Consider the following 11,271-nt stretch of genomic DNA (forward strand, 5'->3'; position numbering starts at 1 on the left):
TCTATGAGGTAGTGTCCTAGGTATATACAGGAGAAGAAAATAAAGAAATTTCATCCAAGTGGATTCATGATAAATGTGTTTGGGTCAATGGAGGTTTCATCTTGGGGGAGAAGATTCACCATAAATGTCTCAGTGGAGGAAGTTTCCAGTTTTCACAATCAAGTCTTTATACCTGAATGGTTTCTTTCTTGATTTTAAATTAAGATAATACATGGAATTATTCTCCACTAGTTATTCCAGTTTGGCTTTCAAACTAGTAATTTTTTTTTTTTTTTTCACAGCAAAGAAGGAAAACAAATAGCAACACAGAGAGAGGAAGTTTTGACCTGACAACCAAAGCTTATGCCATTCAAGCATCTTTTCCCCTTGCCTTTTGATGGTAGCTGGCATATTTCAATTTTCTTTTTCAGTGACCTCAACAAATGAGATGAAAGGGTGAAACTGCTGGTATGGCATTTAAAAGTTATGACTTCAGCAAATTTCCTTAAGAAAAATGGGCTTTGCTTTTAAAATGACCTCTTTTCCCCCTGTTTTAGTAAAAATTTGCATTACCCTAAAATATTCTGCTCCTTATATGGAACCTAACGTTTTGTTGTTATTTTATCAGCCCTCTCTGGCACTACTCTGCAGAAATTCACTGACATGTTATTTTCTCTCTGCAAACATGCGGCTCCAAGTTATAAAGATAAAACTAAATGTCATAGAAAGTCATAAGAAAGTCTAATTCACCTCCAAACAGTGAACAGAGGAAAGCAAAGTTAGATTTTATAGAGTGGTTTGTGGTCCTTAAGTATAGTTAAGTCAGACTGAGAATAAAGTCAACCCAGGAGAAAGCAGAGTTGAGACAGATGGAAGCAGAGAGAATGTGGACAAGCATATGGGAGACAGCAGGAGAGCTAGTTGTGATGACATCATTTGTGACCCTGGATCTAGCCATGTCTAATCCACCCCCTTGAACTTTTTAGATAACGTGAACTCATATTTCCCTTTTGTTCTCAGCCAGTTTGCTTCCAAACAAAAGGTTTCTGACTGACAAGCTCTCTCAGGAAAGGTTGCATTTTCATTGTTGACATTTCTACAGCTCCCCAGGACTGGGAACATGATTGAGTGACACCCTCTCAATTTTGTACCCTTGCAATGCAAATTCTTATTTATTCATTTTCTTACACAACAAACACACGTGTTTTTTGAGCCCTTGGAAGAGACAAGGATAAAGGGTGATGGGGATGAAGGACACAGGCCCTGGGGTGGACTGACTGCCCAAATCCGCACAGTTTCTCTACTTCTGTGACTTCGTGATTGACTCGCCCCTCAGCCAACAGACTCATGAGAAGATTGTTTTCAGAATTAAAAAGAGTTACACTTGCAAAATGTAAAATATTAAAAATAGCAGGAACTTTATAACTTTGAGCTGTCATTGTAATTGGTATTAGTAGTATTGATATTGTTATTTTTTGATGCGTACAAAGTGTTCTGCTAGTGTCCCCATGATATAAGTAGAAAAGAGCAGGAGATAGTTAAGTTCACAACAAGAAGCTGCAAGTGGGGGTTATAAAATGAACACACATACTTAATGGCTCATAGTAATATTTAGTGTATTTTAAAAATATTTAAGGTACTTTTTTTTTAAATTTTTTGGCTGCACTGGGTCTTCGTTGCTGTGTGCAGGCTTTCTCTAGTTGCAGCGAGCAGGGTCTACTCTTCATTGCGGTCCATGGGCTTCTCATTGCCATGTCTTCTCTTGTTGTGAAGCACAGGCTTCTAGGCGTGCGGCCTTCAGTAGTTGCAGCACATGGGCTCAGTAGTTGTGGTGCACGGGCCTAGCTGCTCCACAGCATGTGGGATCTTCCCGGACCAGGGCTCAAACCCGTGTCCCCTGCATTGGCAGGCAGATTCTTAACCACTGTGCCACCAGGGAAGTCCCATATTTAAGGTACTTTTAAAAAAATAAACTTTGCCAATATGTATTCATATTTGAGTTGCATAAGTAAAAAAAGGAAAAACAGAACACATAATGCTTGCCATTTAAAAATAATCATATGCCCTTATTTTCCTCCATACTTTACGTAAAAGGTAGCCATGTTATCCATTGTTCTGTAGCTTTCATTTTTCACCTAATATCCACAGCATGACAGAAGTGTGCTTCAATTTGTATTTTACAGCTGCATTGTATTTAATTGATGAGAAGTAACTTAATTAGTATAACCTGTGTGCTTTGGGCAGCCATTTGGATTGTAGCTGAACTTAGGCTATTACAGACTCTGCAATAAGTCACTTTTGAGGCCTAGCATTTTCACTTACACAAATATTGCTCTTGAAGGTGATATTGCTGTGACTAAGAGCACACACATTTGTAATATGGATAATGATTGCCCACTTGTCCTCGAAGGACATCCGACCAGTAATGCATGAGGTTGGCTGTTCACTGATAGCATCTCCAAAAGTGCTAATCAAAACTTTAAATACTTTCCATTTTGATAGATAAGAAAAAATTGTAATATATTGTAGATTTAATCTTCAATTCTCTTTTTGCAAGTGACATTGAGCAGCTTTTGATGTTTAAGAGCCATTGTCTTTCCTTTACTATGAACTATACTCTGACCATTTTTCTACTTGGTTATTGATCTTTTCCTTTATAAATTTGGGAGATTAGCACTTAGTCTCTGATGGAATGGCATATAGCTTTTTGTTCATTTGTTTGTATTTTGCTGCTTTTTTTGCAAAGTAGTAGTTTTTAAAATTTTATATCAAATTTATAAAGATTTCCTTTTATGGCTTGTGGATAATGTCAAGTCAATTAGAAGGTCCTTTATCTTTTTTATGAAGGCATTTCCCCACGTTTTCTTCTAGTATTCTTGTGCTTTAATGTTTTTCACATTCCAATCCTGACACATTAGGAATTGAACCCAATGTGCAGTGGGAAGGACAGATCCATCCCAATATCATTTACTGATTTGCTACATTTATTACATAATGAATTACCATTTGTATTTGAGTCTGTTTCAGGACTTCCTGTCTTGTCTCATTAGTCTTTCTTTGTCCACATGTCAGTATGAAACTCTTTTAAATATTAAATCTTTATAATCTATTTAAATATTTAGCTGGTTTAATCTCTGCTGGTTGTTCTGTTTCAGAGTTTTGCTGGCAACTCTTGTTTGTCTAATTTTCCAGGCAAACTTTAAAATCATCTCATCTATTGATACCCTCCCTGCAAAAGTTGATATTTTTATTGGGATCACATTAAATTTAGAAATCAACTTTGGAAGAATCAGTATCTTTATTTTTGCAAAGGTGTTCTATCCAAGCACGCAGTATGTCTTTCTATTTGCTTAAGTCTACTTTGAGGTCTTTCAAATTAAAAATTTTTTAAATTTTGCTTCATATAGGTGTTAAGCATTTCTTAAGTTTCTTCCTAGGTTTTTTTTTTTTTCCTTCTGTGTTGCTTTTGTAAATTAGAGTAATGTCTTCTTGGGTTTTCCAAACATATAACCATATATCTACAAGTAGTTTGATTCTTTCCATGTTGAAAAACAAATTTTTTTAAAAAATGCATACTTCTAAATTCTTTTTTTGTTTTTATTGGTCAGTGCCTCTAACACAATGCTAAATGATAGAGGGGTTAAGGGAATTTTTGTCTTGTTCCTAATCATTAGGAGAGTATATGTAAATGAGCTGGTTAAACAGTCTCTGTAAGACAAATGCTCGAGTTTGAAGTCCACAAAGCAGGCAGTGAGGAAGGGAAGATGGATGTAAAGAAGGGAGAGTGAGGACAAGCTGGAACTCACAAGCACGACGTGGGACCCATTAGGATGGACCGAAACACATGTCAGTTTTAGGAGTTGTCGGTATTCTTCACCTCAGACCTAAATAGTTGTCTGGTCCTTGATCCACACTTAAAGAAAAACCCATGGGAAAGCAGACTATGTTACCTTAATATTAGTGATCTTACCTAGTAGTTGTTACCTACCTTTCACTGCTGGGATGAGGAGGGAACACATTCATCTAGGTTACTCTTATTTGTCATCCAAGATTCAGCTCAGGAATTATTATATTTGCTAATTTTTTTCTTGACATTGTATTCGCCATTTCCCTCAGTTATTCTTTCTCTCTGCTTCCATCATTTTGTGGACATCTACTTTTATCATACTGCTGAGCATTTGTTCTCCCTTCCGCTGATACTTGCACCCTGAATTTCATCTGGGTACCACCTCCTCTCCCTTTCCCGGTCCCTATACTTCAGGTAGAGTTGATTGCTCACCTGAATCAGGGTGGGAACATGGCTCATATCTGGTCAATCAGAGCATCACATTCTCCTGGCCATGACAATTTGTTCAAAGATGTGCAAATGACCTAATAATCAGAGCCAATACAATATAGTAACATTGGACAGGAATTCTTGAAGAATATACTTGCAGTTACATTGGAAATAAAATTGAGAGAAAATGGAAGCTATCTTGCCTTCTATGGAGGCTGAAAACAAAGCCAGCCGTTGGAAGAGAGCAGAGATGAAAAGGTCAGGACCTTTTGATATTATCTGAGCCCTAAGTCCAGTTATGCATGCAGCTGGCTCCACCCATGAGCTTGTCAGTCATAGAAGTCAATAAATTCTCACTTCCCTCAATCTATTTTGAGTTAGGTTTTCTATCATCTGTAACCCAAACAATCCTAATACACATTACTGATAGATACTCAAGCACTTCCATTGATTATAACTGTGATTCCCTTTTCCATGTTCATAGCTACTCCATATATACTACCCTCTAGCCTTATTATTCTATGAGCACCTTTAGAGCAGGGAGAGTATTTTTAAATTTCATAACCCCAGAGATGATTATCAATATATTTTGTAAATATCAGGACACAAATAATGTTTGTTGAATGAAAGAAAAACATAAGTTAAGTGTTCTATTTGCACAGTGGATTTTTTTGGTAAATAACTAAGGCACCTGCCATTTTCGTGTATTGTCAGTGTTCTCATCCTTCTTTGGGGTTTGTGCTTTTTAGTGTCTATTTTCATTCTCATTGGTAAGAAATTTTCTGATTCTTTATCTCTTTATTTTTACCTTTGGAAGCTTGCCCTTTTCTCTTTGATTTGTGTAACACAGCCACCTGTGTATTACTTATTCAATTTTTTAGCCTTTGATTACATTATGTATTTTGTTTTCTTTTTTGATAGTAATTCAGAGTCATTCAAGCTGTTTTCTATAAGCATTTCCACCCACTCTCAGGATCTTCTACTGCATTTACTTCCTGACACCTGGGAGTGTTATTTACCATCTATCTTTTAATGTGCATCTAAGGCTGTTTCTCTACCAAGCCCAGATGACAATTGAGTAAAACTATACCCTATGAATCTTTCTAAAGATGAAGGAAATAGACAGCCTCTCATTCTGCAATTAGTTAATCATTGAAAATATGTCAGATGGGCATTGTGTGTCTGATTCTGAGCTAGGTGCTATAAGGGATAGAAAGATGAAAAAGACAGGCCCTGCCCATTGAGAACAAAGTAAATATGATACAAGGCAAAGGGAACAACATTGATACACAAGTGTATAAGAACTCAGTGAAGGAGTGAGAGAGGAGTGACTACATTTGACCTGGAAGTCGGAGGTGATCCAGTCTGGGCCATGAATAGTGGATGAGAATTTTAAATGGGGGAGCATGACACCCAGTGGAGGGAACAGTAAGAATAAAGGTATGGAAGTCTCTGTTCTCGATCCAATGCTTCATTTTTGGTACAGTGAGTAGACAGTATAGCTATTAGAATAGATACGTGTATATGTATAACTGAATCACTTTGCGGTACACCTGAAATTAACACACTGTTAACCATACTCCAGTATAAAATAAAAGTGAAAAAATTTTTTTTAAATAAAAATAAACTATTTTCTGATTAAGTTTACTTAACTAATGCATTTGTCTCTTAGAAAATACCTTGACCTCATGGTTGAACCTAATGGTCCTCACAGTTAGTCATAGTGAAACACTTATTAGTCACCTTGCTCTTTACAAAACACCACAAAACTCTGATCTATTAACATAAATAAATACATAATTTTGTGCTTAAAAAAGAAGAAAAAAGAAAAAAGAAAATGGGATGTGAGGCCAGAACAGCAGAACAGGTAGTGTATTAGTTTTTTATGGCTGCTGTAACAAATAATCACAAACTTAGTAGCTTAAAACAATACAAATTTATTATCTTACAGTTCTGTAGATCAGAAGTCTGACATGGGTCTTACTGAGTTAAAATCAAGGTGCAAGCCAGGCTGTGGGAGAACTTGTTTCTTAGACTTTTCTAGCTTTTAGAGGCTCCCTTCCTCCACCTTCACATCTCTCTCACCACTCTTCCATTGTTGCGTTTCCCTCTGATCAAAGCCCTGTGATTAGATTGGGCCCACCTGGATAATTCAGGAAAATTGTCTCATCTCCAGGTCCTTAACTTAATCACATCTGCAAAGTTCCTTTGGCCATATAGGTAATGTTCTGGGTTTCAAGGATTAGGATGTGGACATTTTAGGGGACCGCTATTCTGCCTACAGGTGTCTTAAACCAGATCATGAAGGAACTTTGCCAAACATGCTCCAGCAACATATTTCAGGCTTGGTATGTGAAGTATTATCCTGATGACAGCAGATATAGTGAAAATAGGGCAAAGTTGGAGAGTTTGAAATAACCAAACCTAAATATTGTTGGAAGCTGTGACCTCACAGACAAGTTGTTATCAAACAATTGGCTCAGCCCTTGCATCCACCTGTGTATCTACTACCACTTTTGGCAAACAAATCAATGAGTAATATTTACAATTTGTACATTAATCAGAATCTTCGTTTTCCTTCTCCTCTCTCTAATGCTATTAGTGTTACGAATGCCACTCTGAGTATCTTTGAACTAGGAAAAATAGTATGTTTCTGGGTTTTTTTTAGATATAGGTACTAAAACCCTACTAGACATATTGTAACATTACTAAACAAACTATCAAAGAACTTTTCACAAATATGTAGACATTTTTGTTGAATTTTATTTGGTTTATTCATTCAAAAAAGTCACTTTCAAGTAGATGATTTGTAAGTGCTTAAGATATACCAATAATGTACGTCTCTGTTCTTTAATTAATTAATTAAGCAAATACATATTAAGGGTCTGCTATCTGCCAGACACTGCTTACCTGCTGGGAAGAAAGTAGTAAACAAAATGTCAGAAACCCCTGCCATCATGCCACTTATATTCTAACATGGTGATGGACAATAATGAAGATAACTAAGTGGGCTAAGTAGCATTTTAGACAGTGATAAATATTAAGGAACAAATAAAGTAGGAAGGGCAATATGAAATGTTAGGGGTTTGAAATTTCTGATGATGCAAGTCACTGAGAAGACGACTTTCAAATAACAAACTATAGGAAGTGAGGTCGGTCTAATTAGCTCCAATTTTCACAGCTGGAATCTGAGACTTAGCAGGCTGGAGTTGACTGGTACCCATTCTGGCTGCTGAGTGCTTCCTCTTCCTGAATGTGAGCTGCCAGCCACAGCCAGGAAGAGCTGAGGGGGAGGCAAACATGGATTCAGTGCTGCCTCTGCCCTCCAGGACCTTACAGGGAGGGAAGACAGGGCTCAGATCATCTATGGTATAAAATGATTACGAAAGTGCCCTGAAGGATGGGGAAACTTAAAAGTGCTGAAGTAGGAGTTCCATTTATCACCAAAAATGCCAAAGAGCCAGAAAAGCATTCAATCCTATAGAATTCTAAAAACAGTTCATCAGAGGAATAAGAGCTGGTCACAGTGGCTTTTTGAATTTTCTTTCATTCTTTTATTATGAATATGAAGCAATAACCTAAAACAATTGAGAAAAAAGACAGGCTTGCATGTAGCATCTTGGAATACCTGCATTACCTGGAGCATGTGACTGAAGTGGGGTACAGTTTTTGACTACCTTTAAAGAGTGTCCCTCCAACATGCTGCAGGCTTCACATAGGCACTGGCAGCCAGAAACTGCCATTTGGAAACACAGGGTCCTTGTCTGGCATCTTATTCCCGATGTCCTTGCCTGTCAGTCAGCCTCCAGCCACCTGGATTCTCTCCATTATGTTTTTGTTCCTGATAATAAAGTGGATTTTCTTTCTTTGAGAATAAGCATAAAGATACCCAGAAAATAAAACCAGGTGCCCGTTCGCAAGGCTCCAGCAAGCAAGGACGCAGATGAGGCTTCTCGGCCTGTCCTGCAGTTTTCCCAAGAGGAAAATGCTGCCGCTGACATGAATAGCAGAGGCCAGACAAAGATTCTTAGGGAAGATAAACAGGCTGTGATTCTCTCCTGACGGCTCCCACTCCTCTCCTCAATGACTGATCATGGCACAAAAGGTCACGGGGATAATTCTGCACCTGCAGCCTGGGAAGGCCAGGCTCAGTCCTTGCAAAGAACTCTCCCATAATTGATGCTAATTATTATTGAACCAAATGCACCCTTTCATAGAGGGGCATGTGGGAGGCTCTGTCACTGTCAGGGTGATTTTACCAAGAGGAAGTTTAGAATTCTTCGCACAGATGGACACACACTCAAGAAGACCCAAGTATTGCATATACAGGCTCTTCATAAGGAATATTATCATTAGAAATTTCTGCAGCTTTATAATGAGATGCTCAGAACTCAGGTGAATGACAAATGCTACCCAGTACCCAGAGCCAGAGTACTGAGTGGAGGAGCATGATTTATTCATAGGGGCTTGAACTCTACTGCTGGGCCTCTGGGCTGCTTGTGAGATTTTGCACCCTGCCATCTGGACTCTGAGACAGGTTAACAACAACTTTGGAGACCTTGGAACCCACTGGGGATTTGCTTTCATGGACATCCATCTGCTTTCTGGTGACTTTAATGGGAGGAGGGGCCCAGTGAAGAGGATTAAGAATAGAGAGGAAATGGAAGAGAATTCGCCCAGCTGTACATGAAGCAGGACTGGATTTAGCAGAATGCCAGCGTGGAAGTGGGGACTTTCCCTTGACATTAACCGCTCTCTGTTTTGGAGAAGAGTTTAAAAGAATGTTACATTTTCTTGCTTCAATGCATCATTTCTACTTTTTTCCTCCTTTGATTATAAATTAATGGTTTTTGAAGGTTGTTCTTACATGTAAAAATAGCATTGCAGAACTATACAAAGTGGTAGATTGTGCTCAAATTTACAATTTTATTCCCAATTCTGATTGTTTTATTTTTTTTATTTTTTATTTTTTGTTTTTTTTTTGTTTTGTTTTAATTTATTTATTTTTTATTTTTGGCTGTGTTGGGTCTTCGTTTCTGTGCGAGGGCTTTCTCCAGTTGCGGCAAGCAGGGGCCACTCTTCATCGCGGTGCGCGGGCCCCTCACCGTCGCGGCCCCTCTCGTTGCGGGGCACAGGCTCCAGACACGCAGGCTCAGCAGTTGTGGCTCACGGGCCTAGTTGCTCCGCGGCATGTGGGATCTTCCCAGACCAGGGCCCGAACCCGTGTCCCCTGCATTGGCAGGCAGATTCTCAACCACTGCGCCACCAGAGAAGCCCTGATTGTTTTATTTTCAAAAACACAACTATACCCCTGAAGCCAACTATTGATTGGAGAAAAAGAGTCACATAGTCGTTCATCCATCAGAGAATTATTGTACCCAGACTATGTTCTGGGCGTTTGTTCTGGGTTCTGACACAAAGATGAGGAAATCTTCATCCTTCTCATTATTTTTTTTTCAGTACTTTAAAGATGTTCCTCCACTGTCTTCTAGTTTGCATTGTTTCCAATGAAACATCTACTGTCATTCTTATCTTTGCTCCTTGGTAGGTAGGTAATGTGTCTTTTTGTTTTTCCTGGCTGCTCTTAAGATTTCCTCTTTATTAAGGTTATAAGCAATTTAATTATGTTAGGTCTTAGTGTAATTTTTTCAGGTTTCTTGTGCTTGGGTTCACTGAATTTTTGGATCTGTGGTTTTATTATTTTCACTAAATTTGGGAAATTTTCATCCATTAATTCTTCGAATATATTTTCACCCTCCACCCCACCCCCAACCCAGGGACTCCAATTACACATAAATGCTCAAAGTTGGTCCACAGTTTACTGACGCTCTATTCATTTTTTAGTCTCCTTTCTCTCCATTTTTCATTTTTTGATACTTTATATTTTTAGAGCTTTAAGTTCACTATTTTTTTCTACAATATTTAATCCATTGTTACTCCTACCTTCAGACATTGTATTTTCATCTCCAGAAGTTCTATTTGTGTCTTTTTTGTATCTTCCATGTCTCTTTTAACTTTCTCATGCTTCCCTCTACCTTTTTGAATATGTAGAATATAGTTATAATAATATAATGGTTTTTATGTCCTTCCTACTAATTTTGTCATCTGAGTAATTTCTGAGTCTGTTTCCATTAATTAATTTTTCTCCTCATGGAAGTCCTGATTCTTTGCAAGTCTGGTAATTTTTTATTTAATGAGTTTACTTTTTTGAGTAAGGAATATTTCTTTAAATATTCTTGAGCTTTTTTTGGGATTCAGCTAAGTTACTTGGAAACATTTTGATTCTTTCATGATTTTCTTTTTTGATTTGTTAGATGGGACAAGAATGCCATTTGAGCTAGAACTAATTTAGCTCCACTATTCAGGCAATACATAATGCCCTATGTATTGTGGGAATTCTCCACTCTAGCTGGTGGGAATGTAAACTATTCCTGTCTTGTGTAATCTCTAAAAATTGTTCCCCCTGCTTTGGTGGTTCTTTCCCCAGCCAGGATCAATTTCCTCACAGGCATGTACTGATCAGTTCTTAGCTAAAGTCTTGAGGAAAATCTTCTATAGATCTCCAGGGCTCTTTCTCCATTCTGGTACTCTGCCCTGGGAATTCTACCTATCTTGGTCTCTTTATATCTTCAATTCTGTCCTCTCAGTTTTTGAACCTGCTTCTGAATCACTTGGGGTGCCTGTTAAAATGGAGATTCTGAAGTCACCCACACCGCCTGAATTATAATTTCTGGGGATGAGGACTAGAATTCTGTAGGTTGATTATACAATACTATTGACTTCTGAGAACCACGGCCCTGATGAAATCTTTCTCCAGGTTTATCAGTTGCCAAATCCAGCAGCCTTCTCTGGTTCTTCAATCTCCTAGACTTTGTCTGGGATACAGCCATACTCATCCTCTCCACTTGGATGTCCTCAGCATTATAATATGTTAAAACAGGTGTTTCCCAGTTATCCCAGCTCAACAGTCACCCAATTTTGGGCCAAAGAGAGGAAAAACTTGACCCAAATTCTGG

At 38.1% G+C, this 11,271-nt stretch overlaps 3 long non-coding RNA genes across 3 annotated transcripts in view; 1 reads left to right on the top strand and 2 right to left on the bottom strand.

Annotated features, from left to right (window-relative positions):
• LOC309634634 overlaps nt 1-11,271 on the bottom strand; it is a 494,785-nt gene that overhangs the window by 217,159 nt on the left and 266,355 nt on the right. The window lies entirely within an intron of this gene.
• Nucleotides 1-11,271, top strand: part of LOC309634630 — a 463,425-nt gene that overhangs the window by 100,989 nt on the left and 351,165 nt on the right. The gene's annotated exons all lie outside the window — the stretch shown is intronic.
• LOC309634625 overlaps nt 1-11,271 on the bottom strand; it is a 43,971-nt gene that overhangs the window by 21,504 nt on the left and 11,196 nt on the right. Inside the window, exon 2 of the long non-coding RNA XR_014248256.1 lies at nt 1-11,254. This exon is cut by the window's left edge and continues 21,504 nt beyond it. This is a non-coding gene — a long non-coding RNA (uncharacterized lncRNA). The remainder of the gene's footprint in view (nt 11,255-11,271) is intronic.

The sequence above is a fragment of the Balaenoptera borealis genome (assembly GCF_965194805.1).
Source record: "Balaenoptera borealis genome assembly, chromosome: 9".
Classification (NCBI taxonomy): domain Eukaryota; kingdom Metazoa; phylum Chordata; class Mammalia; order Artiodactyla; family Balaenopteridae; genus Balaenoptera; species Balaenoptera borealis.